Genomic DNA, 11108 nt, shown 5'->3' on the forward strand with positions numbered 1-11108 from the left:
AATTTACTTACTTTTAAAATTATGATATTATAAAACAAAACAAAAATAACATTCTAAAGGAAATAATTCTAGGTACTCTACCTAGATGTTGGAGAGTCACCAATAATAATTTGTTACAAGGAGTGTTATTTTTATTTTAAGAGATATTGTATCAAATCTCAAGTGAAAGAGTTATTTTAAATTATGCTTAGATGTTAGAGAATTTTAAAATAATTCTTTAACTTAAAGATTTTCTTGATACTCCTAAATAAAGAATTTTGATAAAATTAATTTTCTTTCTTTTAAAATAATAAAAATGGGTTATTATTAAATTTTAAATCAAAATTATTTCATCCAACACCAAAAATAATGCATAATTAAATGATACCAATTTATGGACGTTGTAGGGGTGCTAATCATTTCCCACATGTAACCAACTCCCGAGCCAACTTGATTTTTCATAGACTAAAATTTATCTTTTTGATAAATTTTAAACTCACTTTTATAGTTTTATTAAAAAGATAAATTTTTGGGTGGACAATCACACTAAAAAAAAAAGATTGGTGGCCATTTCCCTTTTATTTTTTTTATTTTAAAATTCTCTATGTCTGACAATCCCAAAATTGTTACTACATAAGTTTTGTAAGCTAATTTTACAATCTTGATGAAATCCATAAAAAATGTATATAAAGTTCTTATAACATTTTTCTTAAACTTTTTTTTACTATTTTATACTATCTTTTGTTGCGTAATTTTGCATCAAAGTTAATTAGATTCCTTAATGTTTGCAAAAAATTTTTTTGTTTGCTTTGTCAAGTGAAAATAAAAATAAGTTTTTTTTGTAGGTAATGATATTTAAAGTCTCTAATGCTTTTTTTTATATATGATTTCAACATGTTATAGTGATTTATGAATATAGTTTGTCAATCCTAAAAATATAACTCACTATTTTTTCTTTAGGTAGTGATATTAATCCCAAAAAATATAATGATCAGTGCTCAAATGTCTATTGACTTAAATAACTATTGTAACTATTGTTAAAAAATATACATTTTGTTATACATTTACATCTATGAATAATGGAAGTTGTTTGTTGTTGAAATATACTAATGTTTGTGGATACTAATATCCAATTTTCAAAACCATTTTCTTAGAGACTAAAACAATATCTTTCTTCAAGTGTCCATGAACCATTTTCTATACCAATTTTATCACAATAAAACATATACACATAATCTTACTTTCAAGTTAATTTCACTTCTTTTGCTTTTTTTTTAATATTTTTTTCTTGACTTTCGGCTAAAAATCTTTCAGATAATGTAAAAACCATGAGGTGTATATATAAATAAATAGTGTGACCTTAAAGGAAAGGGTGTGATCTTAAAGGAAAAAAGAAAACTTTTTTATTTTAATTTGATCTAGCATGCTGAGTCATTAACTCCTTTATAAAATTTACTAATCAAGATAACCAAAGTTAGAAAGTGGAAGTTGGATACTTTTGTTACCACTTTATATCTTCTCCATGCCTTTTTAATTCTTTCTCATTTATTCTGGTAGCTCATTATTAAAGTTTAAGCTAAAAGCCTTCATGCTATATTAGATCTAAAATTTATATATCAATTCCATTTCTTTTTAGCCTCTAAATTATTGTGTGGCTCGTTTGCTTTGGTACAAAAAAAAACAATTGTATCTCTTTTGCAACTTTACTTATTATTTTTCATTATTTCATTGACCTGTTTATATGCTTAGTATAACATTTTATGTTTAAGCATCATATTATGAAATAATTTCATACTTTTAATTGAGAAATATTGTTGAATATAAAAAATAGAATGACCTAATATAACAGACTAAACTTTTTGCAAATGCATAGATATGAGTCTAATATTTGACATTGATATAGAATATGGCATGTATGCCTTAATTTAATATTTTTGAGCTTTCAATGCTCTTTCATCTTGAAAGAATTTTGAGATTGAATTATATTAATAATTTTTCTAACTTAAAAAAAATTTATATTTTTTAATTTAAGATTTATTTTATAAAAAAATTTGAATTCATAAAAAATATATATTCCCTGAGTTATCACTATAGTAATATATTAAAATCAACTTTTTTTATTTGAAATTTGGTGCACCTCGCAATTAAAAAAAAAATTTAATGAAAGTCTGCAATTGCTGATAGAATGGCTTGCAAAGAAATAATGTGAATTAACGCTTTTAACCTGCCGACAGAAAAAAGCATTAAATAGCTTTTAGTCAAACCAAAAAAAAAAAAAAAAGAACGTTCTTGCTGTAACTTTTCCTATACTCTTTGATAAAAAATTTTTTTATTCATTTGATAAATTATTAAAATTTAAAATTTTTTTAAAATTTTATTTTTATTACGTTTGTTAAATCATTTTCAAAAATCATTTAATTAAATATTTTCAATTAAAACTGTTGAAAGTGTTGAGTAATTTTTAACTACTTTATGTATTAAGGAAAAAAAATAGCTAATTGCATTAATGTTATATTCCTTTTTTTAACAATTTGCTTTTACTTTTTAATTTTTATCAATTGAAAATAATTAAATGTATAAAAATTGTGTTATTTATTGGATTCTAATATATATCATACATTAATATTAAAAAGTTAAAAAAAAAAAATTCTTGAACTTACATTTTGTGAGTGAAACAATCTTTTAGCTTCAAAAGAATTAAAAGAATGAAACAATTGGGCAAAGTCTATCTTTTTTGACTGCAAAAAAGGCATCTTTCTGCTGCTCAATTATTTCAATCTACCCAGGAAAAAGCATCAATTGCTACTCATTTATTTCAACTCGCACCATAAAAAGCATCAATTATGAATAATGAAAGGTATAATCACACAAATAAAATACCCAATTAAAAAAAAAAGGTTGGTGGAAGCATAAGGACCCACTCACCGTCTAACTTTCCCCCATCAATTATGGATAAGGAGAGCAAAAACCACACAAGTAAAGAATCCAAGAAAAATGAACTTGATGGAAGCATAAGGACCCACGGAAACCTTTTCTTTTTATAGCTTACGCAAATGCAAGATATATATCTTCAGTCTTCTTTGTAATTTACTGCATAACAAACGTGCGTTTTCAAGAGTCGAAATATTATTATTTTATTAATTTTTATTGTAAAATTTATTTAATTAAAAAAATTAAAAAATAAAGATAAAAAATCCAAACAAAGTGATACATGAATATTTTAATTTATTTTATTTTTCATAAAATTTGTTTAATTAAAAGGATAATAATTAAAAACAAAAAAATTAAAAAAAACTTATAAAGGACGCCACATGAATATCGCATTAAACTTGAAATATTAATTTCATAAGTTAAGGTTTTTTTTATATATTTGACTTGTCTCAATTTGATCTCTGACTTAAAAAATAGTCCTTAGTAGATTCAGATGAATACTAATTAGATACGAATTATTTTAGCATTTTTATCAATTGACATATTTTATTATAAAATTTATTTAATTAAAAAAATAAAAAAATGAGATGCCTTGTGAACACTTTCATTGGTTTTTTTTTTTTCACAAAATTAATTTGCTTAAAAAGAGCATTAAAACAAAAAACACAAAAAATGAGAAAATAGAGCATATAGGAGAATTACATAAATATCTTAGTTGAGTTTAAAATATTAATGTTTTATATTAAATTATAAAATAATAATTTAATTAATATAATATATATAAATAAAAAAAGGGATAATAAAATATATGCTTTTATATATACTATGCGGTGATTTGAGGTAGAGCACTTTAAATATGCTTTTAACTCATTCCTGATTTCTTAAATAAAAAACCTATTTGATTTAACTGGATATTAATTTTTTACAAAAAATACTTAATCCAAAATTCATATTATTTTTATTATTAATGAGTATATTTAACATCCAACTCAATCCAAAATTTTATATAATATTATTAATAGATGTTAACAATTGATATATATATATATATATATATGTATGTATATGCTAATCTTTTCAAAAACATAGCATTTTTTAAAAGAACACATAATTTTTTTTTTATAATCACAGAAAAGCACATAATTAAATGTACAAAAATTGTGTTCTTTATTGGATTCTAACATTATAACATGTATCATACATTAATATTAAAAAATTAAAAAAAATTCCTTGAACTAACATTTTGTAGCAAGTGAAACACTCTTTTTAGCTTGAAAAGGATAAAAGGAGTGAAAGGCTGAAGAAAATGCATCATTCAGTCCACAATGTAGTATTAGGATAAGAACTTCGAATATAGATCGAAGTAGAATTATAAATGAATCGAATATAAATGAACAAATATATATTTGTGTTTGTTAATTTATTTTTGAACGTGCTCGTATTTGATTCGTATTCATTAAAAAAATTATTTTGTTTATTTATGTTCATTTGTTTATATAATAAGTTAATTATGCTTTGTTTATATTCATTTAATTAAATTAAATGAGCTCCTTTATTAATATTAAATGAATATATTCACGAATATATATAAATAAACATATTTATTAATAATAAATAAATTATAATTAAATAAATTTAAACAAACAAACTTTAAATGAATATAAATGAACCCAAACAAACATAAATAAATCTTAAAAGAAGATTAAAATAAAAGATAAAAATATAATTTTAGTAATATTATTATAAATGAACAACAAATGAATAGCCAAGGAATAATAAATAAATAATAAATGAACAAGTTTTAAACAAACTGTAAATAAGTTTATTCATGAATATAAATGAACGTATAAACAATTATTCATATTCGATTTATTTAATAAACAAACGTATAAATAATATTCAAAATTATTTGTTAAACTTAACAAACAAATATAAACATATAAAAGTAAAATATATTTATAAAAAATTCGTCAAAAACCCTATCTACTTACACTCTTAGATAAAAGAGAATTTATTTGCTACTCAACTATTTCAAACTATACAGAAAAAAGCATCAATCGCTACTCAATTATTTCAATTTGCACAGTAAAAAGCATCAATCTTGAATAAATGAAAGGTTAAACATCACAGATAAAGTACCCAATAAAAAAATATTTTGCTGGAAGCATAAGCTACCCACTCACTGTCTGGCTTTCCCATCAATCAAGAATAACGAAAGTGAAACCACACAATTAAAGAATCCATGAAAAATGAACTTGGTAGAAGCATGAGGACGCGCGGAGATTTTCCCTTTTACAGCTTAGACGAATGCAAGATATGTATCTTTGTAATATATTTTTTCATGTGTGAAGTAACGACAACTAGGAATGACAAAATAATGGGGAGATCAAGAATTAACTCCGTGTGTAATATCTGCAGATAGTTTACTTACATCTTGTACATTTATGAAATTGAAAGCGAATTTCTTTAGTGGCTCTTTGAAAAATATTTAAGTGTGTTGTATAGTTTAGGTGCTGAGATGGACAGAGTAATCGTTGATAACGAAAAATAATAAAAATAATAAATTTGGATAACTTTTTGTTTGTCTTTACGAGTGTGCTTCGTACCCACAGTTAAATGTCAAAGGCTTTTTTTATTTTAAATATTTTTTAAGTTTTTGTGATTTTTTTAATTTTAAGAAATTTTTAATTTTATTAAAATATTCATTTTTTGAATTTTTCAAAATTCTTTTGAAAGATTTTGGTTTTTTTTTTTGAAAAATTTTAATTTTCCCTTAATTTTTAAATAATTTTTATAATTTTATAATTTTATATAATTTTAGAAATTTTTTAAAAATTTTTAGAATTTTACAGATTTTTTTGAATTTTTTCTTTTAATGTTGAAGTGAAGTTAATTGGACTTTTTTTACACGTGTTAATATTTTACTAGATATTTATATTATATTATTTTTTTTTAGTTGTGTTAAGAGTTGGGATAATTTAATACATAAAAATATAATATAAAAATCTTATTAGAAATTTTTTTATTTAAATATCATATTTAAAAAAATATAATAATTGAGGGATCGAATGAGATATTATCTAAAAGAAACGAGATAAAATTTTAGGTAGTGAAAACAAATAAATTAGAAGACTTTACAAGAAGATAACGAACTTGAGAGAGTATACAGAATGCGAGGGACGAGGGAGAGAGACGAGAATGATGGGAAAAAAAGATGTGGGAGTAGAGAAAAAGTAGGTGGGTGTTTAATCTGTACTTTTTCACTGCCTTGAATTGTTCTCATTGTTTTGTCTTATTCTTTCATTCTTTTTTTTTTTTTATCTTTTTCTTTTGTTCTTTAACATTTTTATGTTTTCTTTTTATTTTATTGGATTGAGCTTTAATAAACTTGGTTTTTGTTATTTAAAACTAAGCTTCTCCCAAATAATGAAAAAAAAACAAAAAAGAGAGAATTGAAATTAGAGAAAGTAAATTGAAGGTTTTTTTTTTTTTAAATTTAGAAAAGACAGTGTTTAGAGATTTTGGACTATGGAAAAATCAAATTGAGTAGTAAACATGAAAAAAAAAGTTTGAATTATTTTTATATGTATTTTTAAAAATTAATTTTAGAGTTTCCAATAAAGAACTTAATATTTACAGATTAAAATAACTCTCACAAGAGCATTAGAGAAGAGAAAAATTTTAAGAAGAGAGAGGAATTGGTTATATCTAATTAAGTTTTGTAAACTAATTTTACAATCTTGATGAAACCCATAAAAAATGCATACAAAGTTCTTATAACATTTTTCTTAAACTTTTTTTTATTATTTTATACTATCCTTTTTTGCGTAATTTTGCATCAAAGTTAATTAAATCCCTTAAGAATTGCAAGATATATTTTGCTTTTTCAAGTGAAAATAAAAATAAGTTTCTTTTTTTTCTCTTAGGTAATGAAGTCTCTAATGCTATTTTTTTTATATGATTACAATATGTTATAGTGATTTATGAATATAGTTTGTCAATCCCAAAAATATAACTCATTATTTTTTTTTAGGTAGTAATATAAATCTCAAAAATATAATGATCAGTGCTCAAATATATATTGACTTAAATAACTATTGTAGCTATTGTTAAAAAAAATACATTTGATTTTACATTTACATTTATGAATAATGGAAATTGTTTGTCATTGAAATATACTAATATTTTTGGATGCTAATATCCAAATTTCATAACCATGTTCTTAGATACTAAAACGATGTCTTTCTTCAAGAGTCCATGAAACATTTTCTATACCAATTTTATCACAACAAAACATATACACATAATCTTACTTTCAAGTTAATTTCACCTCTTTTACTTTTTTTTTTTGTTTTAATCTTGTTTTTCTTGGCTTTCAGCTAAAAATCTTTCAAATAATGTCAAAATCATGCGATGTATATATAAATAAAAGGTGTGACCTTAAAGGAAAAAGGTAAACTTTTTTATTTTAATTTGATCTAGCATGCTGAGTCATTAACTCCTTTATAAAATTTACTAATCAAGATAACCAAAGTTAGAAAGTGGAAGTTGGATACTTTTGTTGCCACTTTATATCTTCTCTAGGCTTTTTTCATTCTTTCTCATATATTCTTGTAGCTCATTATTAAAGTTTAAGCCAAAAAACTTCACGCTATATTAGGTCTAAAATTTATATATCAATGCCATTTCTTTCTAGCCTCTAAATTAATGTGTGGCTCATTTGCTTTGGTAAAAAAAAAAAAAAAACTTATGTCTCTTTTGCAAATCTACTTATTATTTTTCATTATTCCATTGACCTGTTTATATGTTTAGTATAAAATTTTATGTTTAAGCATCATGTTATGAAAAATTTTCATATTTTTAATTGAGTAATATTGTTGAATATTAAAAATAGAATGACCTGACATAACAGATTAAACTTTATGCAAATATCAAGATACGGGTCTAATATTTAGCATTGACATAGAATATGGCATGCATGCCTTAATTTATTATTTTTGAGCTTTCAATGCTCTTCTATCTTGAAAGAATTTTGAGATTGAACTATATTAATAATTTCTCTAACTTTAAAAAAAAATTATATTTTTTAATTTAAGATATATTGTAAAAAAAATTTTGAATATTCATAAAAAATATATATCCCCTCAGTTATCACTATAGTAATATATTAAAATCAATTTTTTTTATTTGAAATTTTGTGCAACTCGCAATTTAAAAAAAAAAATTAATGAAAGTCTGCAACTGCTGATAGAATGACTTGCCAAGAAATAATGTGAATTAACACTTCGAACCTGCCGACAGAAAGAAGAAGCATGCAATAGCTTTTAGTCAAACCAAAAAAAAAGAAAAAAAAAAAGAGAAGAAAAAAAACAACGTTCTTGTTGTAACTTTTCATATACTCTTTGATAAAAGTTTTTTAATTCATTTGATAAATTATTAAATTTTAAAAATTTTATTTTTAATACGTGTGTTAAATAATTTTCAAAAATCATTTAATTAAAGATTTTCAATTAAAATTGTTAAAAGTGTTGAGTAATTTTTAACTACTTTATGTATTAAGGAAAAAAATAGCTAATTGCATTAATGTTACATTCCTTTTTTTAACAATTTACTTTTATTTTTTAATTTTTATCAATTGAAAATAATTAAATGTACAAAAATTGTGTTGTTTATTGGATTCTAATATATATCATACATTAATATTAAAAAGTTACCAAAAAAAAATTCTTGAACTTACATTTTTGTGAGGAGTGAAACAATCTTTTAGCTTCAAACGACTTAAAAGAATGAAACAATTGGGCAACGTCTATCTTGCTTGACTGAAAAAGAGGCATCTTTCTGCTACTCAATTATTTCAACTTGCACGATAAAAAGCATCAATTATGAATAATGAATGATAAAATCACACGAATAAAATACCCAATAAAAAAAAAAGGTTGGTGGAAGCATAAGGATCCATTCACCGTCTAACTTTCCCATCAATTATGAATAAGGAAAGCAAAAACCACACAAGTAAATAATCCAAGGAAAATGAAGTTGGTGGAAGCATAAGGACCCACGGAAACAATTTCTTTTTATAGCTTACACAAATATAAGATATATATCTTCAGTCTTCTTTGTAATTTACTAGCACAACAAACGTGCGTTTTCAAGAGTCAAAATTTTATTATTTTATTAATTTTTATTGTAAAATTTATTTAATTAAAAAAATAAAAGATAAAAAATCCAAACAAAGTGATGCATGAATATTTTAATTGATTTTATTTTTCATCAAATTTATTTAATTAAAAGAATAAAATTAAAAATTTTTTTGTAAGGGACGCCACATGAATATCTCAATAAACTCAAAATATTAATTTCATAAGTTAAGGTATTAAATAATAATTTTACTAATATAATGTATATATAAAAAATAAAATTAATAATAAAATATATATTTTTACATGTACCTAAAATGGATTAAGATAAGACATTTTAAATATGTTTTTGTTTCAATTTCATTTTTTTTTTTAAATTTGACTTCTCTCAATTAGATCTGGACTTCAAAAATTATCCTTAGCGAATTCAGATGAATCGAAGCCAATTGGATATGAATTATTTTAGTATTTTTATCAATTGACATATTTTGTTGTCCAATTTATTTAATTAAAAAAAAACAAATAAGATGCCATGTTAACACTTTCATTGGTTTTTTTTTTTCACAAAATTAATTTACTTAAAAAAAGCATTAAAACGAAAAACACAAAAAATAAAAAACAAAAAATGAGAAAATAGAGCTCATAGGAGAATTACATAGATATTTTAGTTGAGTTTAAAATATTAATGTTTTAAATTAAATTATAAAATAATAATTTTATTAATATAATATATATAAATATAAAAATAAAGAGATAATAAAATATATGCTTTCATGTATACTATGCGGTGATTTGAGGTAGAGCACTTTAGATATGCTTCTAACTCATTCCTAATTTCTTAAATAAAAAACCTATTCAATTTAGCTGGATATTAATTTTTAACAAAAACACTTAATCCAAAATTCAAATTATTTTTATTATTAATGAGTAAATTTAACATCCAACTCAATCCAAAATTTTATATAATATTATTAATAGATGTCAACAATTGATATATATATATATATATATGTATATGCTAATCTTTTAAAAAACATGGCATTTTTTAAAAGAGCACACAATTTTTTTTTTATAATCAAAGAAAAAGCACATAATTAAATATACAAAAATTGTGTTCTTTATTGGATTCTAACATTGTAACATGTATCATACATTATTATTAAAAAATTACAAAAAAATTCCTTGAACTAACATTTTGTAGAGAGTGAAACACTCTTTTAGCTTGAAAAGAATAAAAGGAGTGTAAGGCTGAAAAAAATACATCATTCAATCCACACTGTACTATTAGGATAAGAACTACATATATAAATAGAAGTAAGATTGTGAATAATTTGAACATGAATGAATGAACATATATTCATATTTGTTCATTTATATTTAAAGGTATTCGTATTCGGTTCATTAAGAAAATTGTCCTGTTTGTTCATGTTCGTTTGTTTAAATATTAAGTTATTTATGTTCGGTTAGTGTTTGTTCAATTAAGTTAAATGAGCTCATTTATGAATAATAAATAAACATGATCATGAACATATATAAATGAATACATTCATGAATAATAAATAAACTATAATTAAATAAATTTAAACAAACAAATTTTAAACAAACATAAACGAACCCAAACAAGCATAAACAAACCTTAAAATAGGATTAGGTTGAAGGATAAAAATATAATTTTATTAGTATTATTATAAATAAATAACAAATTAATAATAAATGAACAATAAACGAATGAGTTTTAAATGAATCGTAAACGAACTTATTCGTAAACATAAATAAATGAATAGATAACTGTTCATATTCAATTCGTTTAATAAATGAACGTACAAATGATGTTCGAAATTATTTGTTAAGCTTAATAAATGAATAAAAATAAATAAAAATCAAACATATTTACAAATGATTCGTCGAAAGTTCTATCTGCTTACACCTCTAGATAGAGGAGAATCTTTTTGCTACTCAATTATTAACCCATACAGAAAAAAGCATCAATGGCTACTCAATTATTTCAACTTGCACATTAAAAAGCATCAATCTTGAATAATGAAAGGTAAACATCACAGA

The sequence above is a fragment of the Durio zibethinus genome, chromosome 7 (genome assembly GCF_047325235.1).
Source record: "Durio zibethinus cultivar Kanyao isolate XHJ-2024 chromosome 7, ASM4732523v1, whole genome shotgun sequence".
Classification (NCBI taxonomy): Eukaryota; Viridiplantae; Streptophyta; class Magnoliopsida; order Malvales; family Malvaceae; genus Durio; species Durio zibethinus.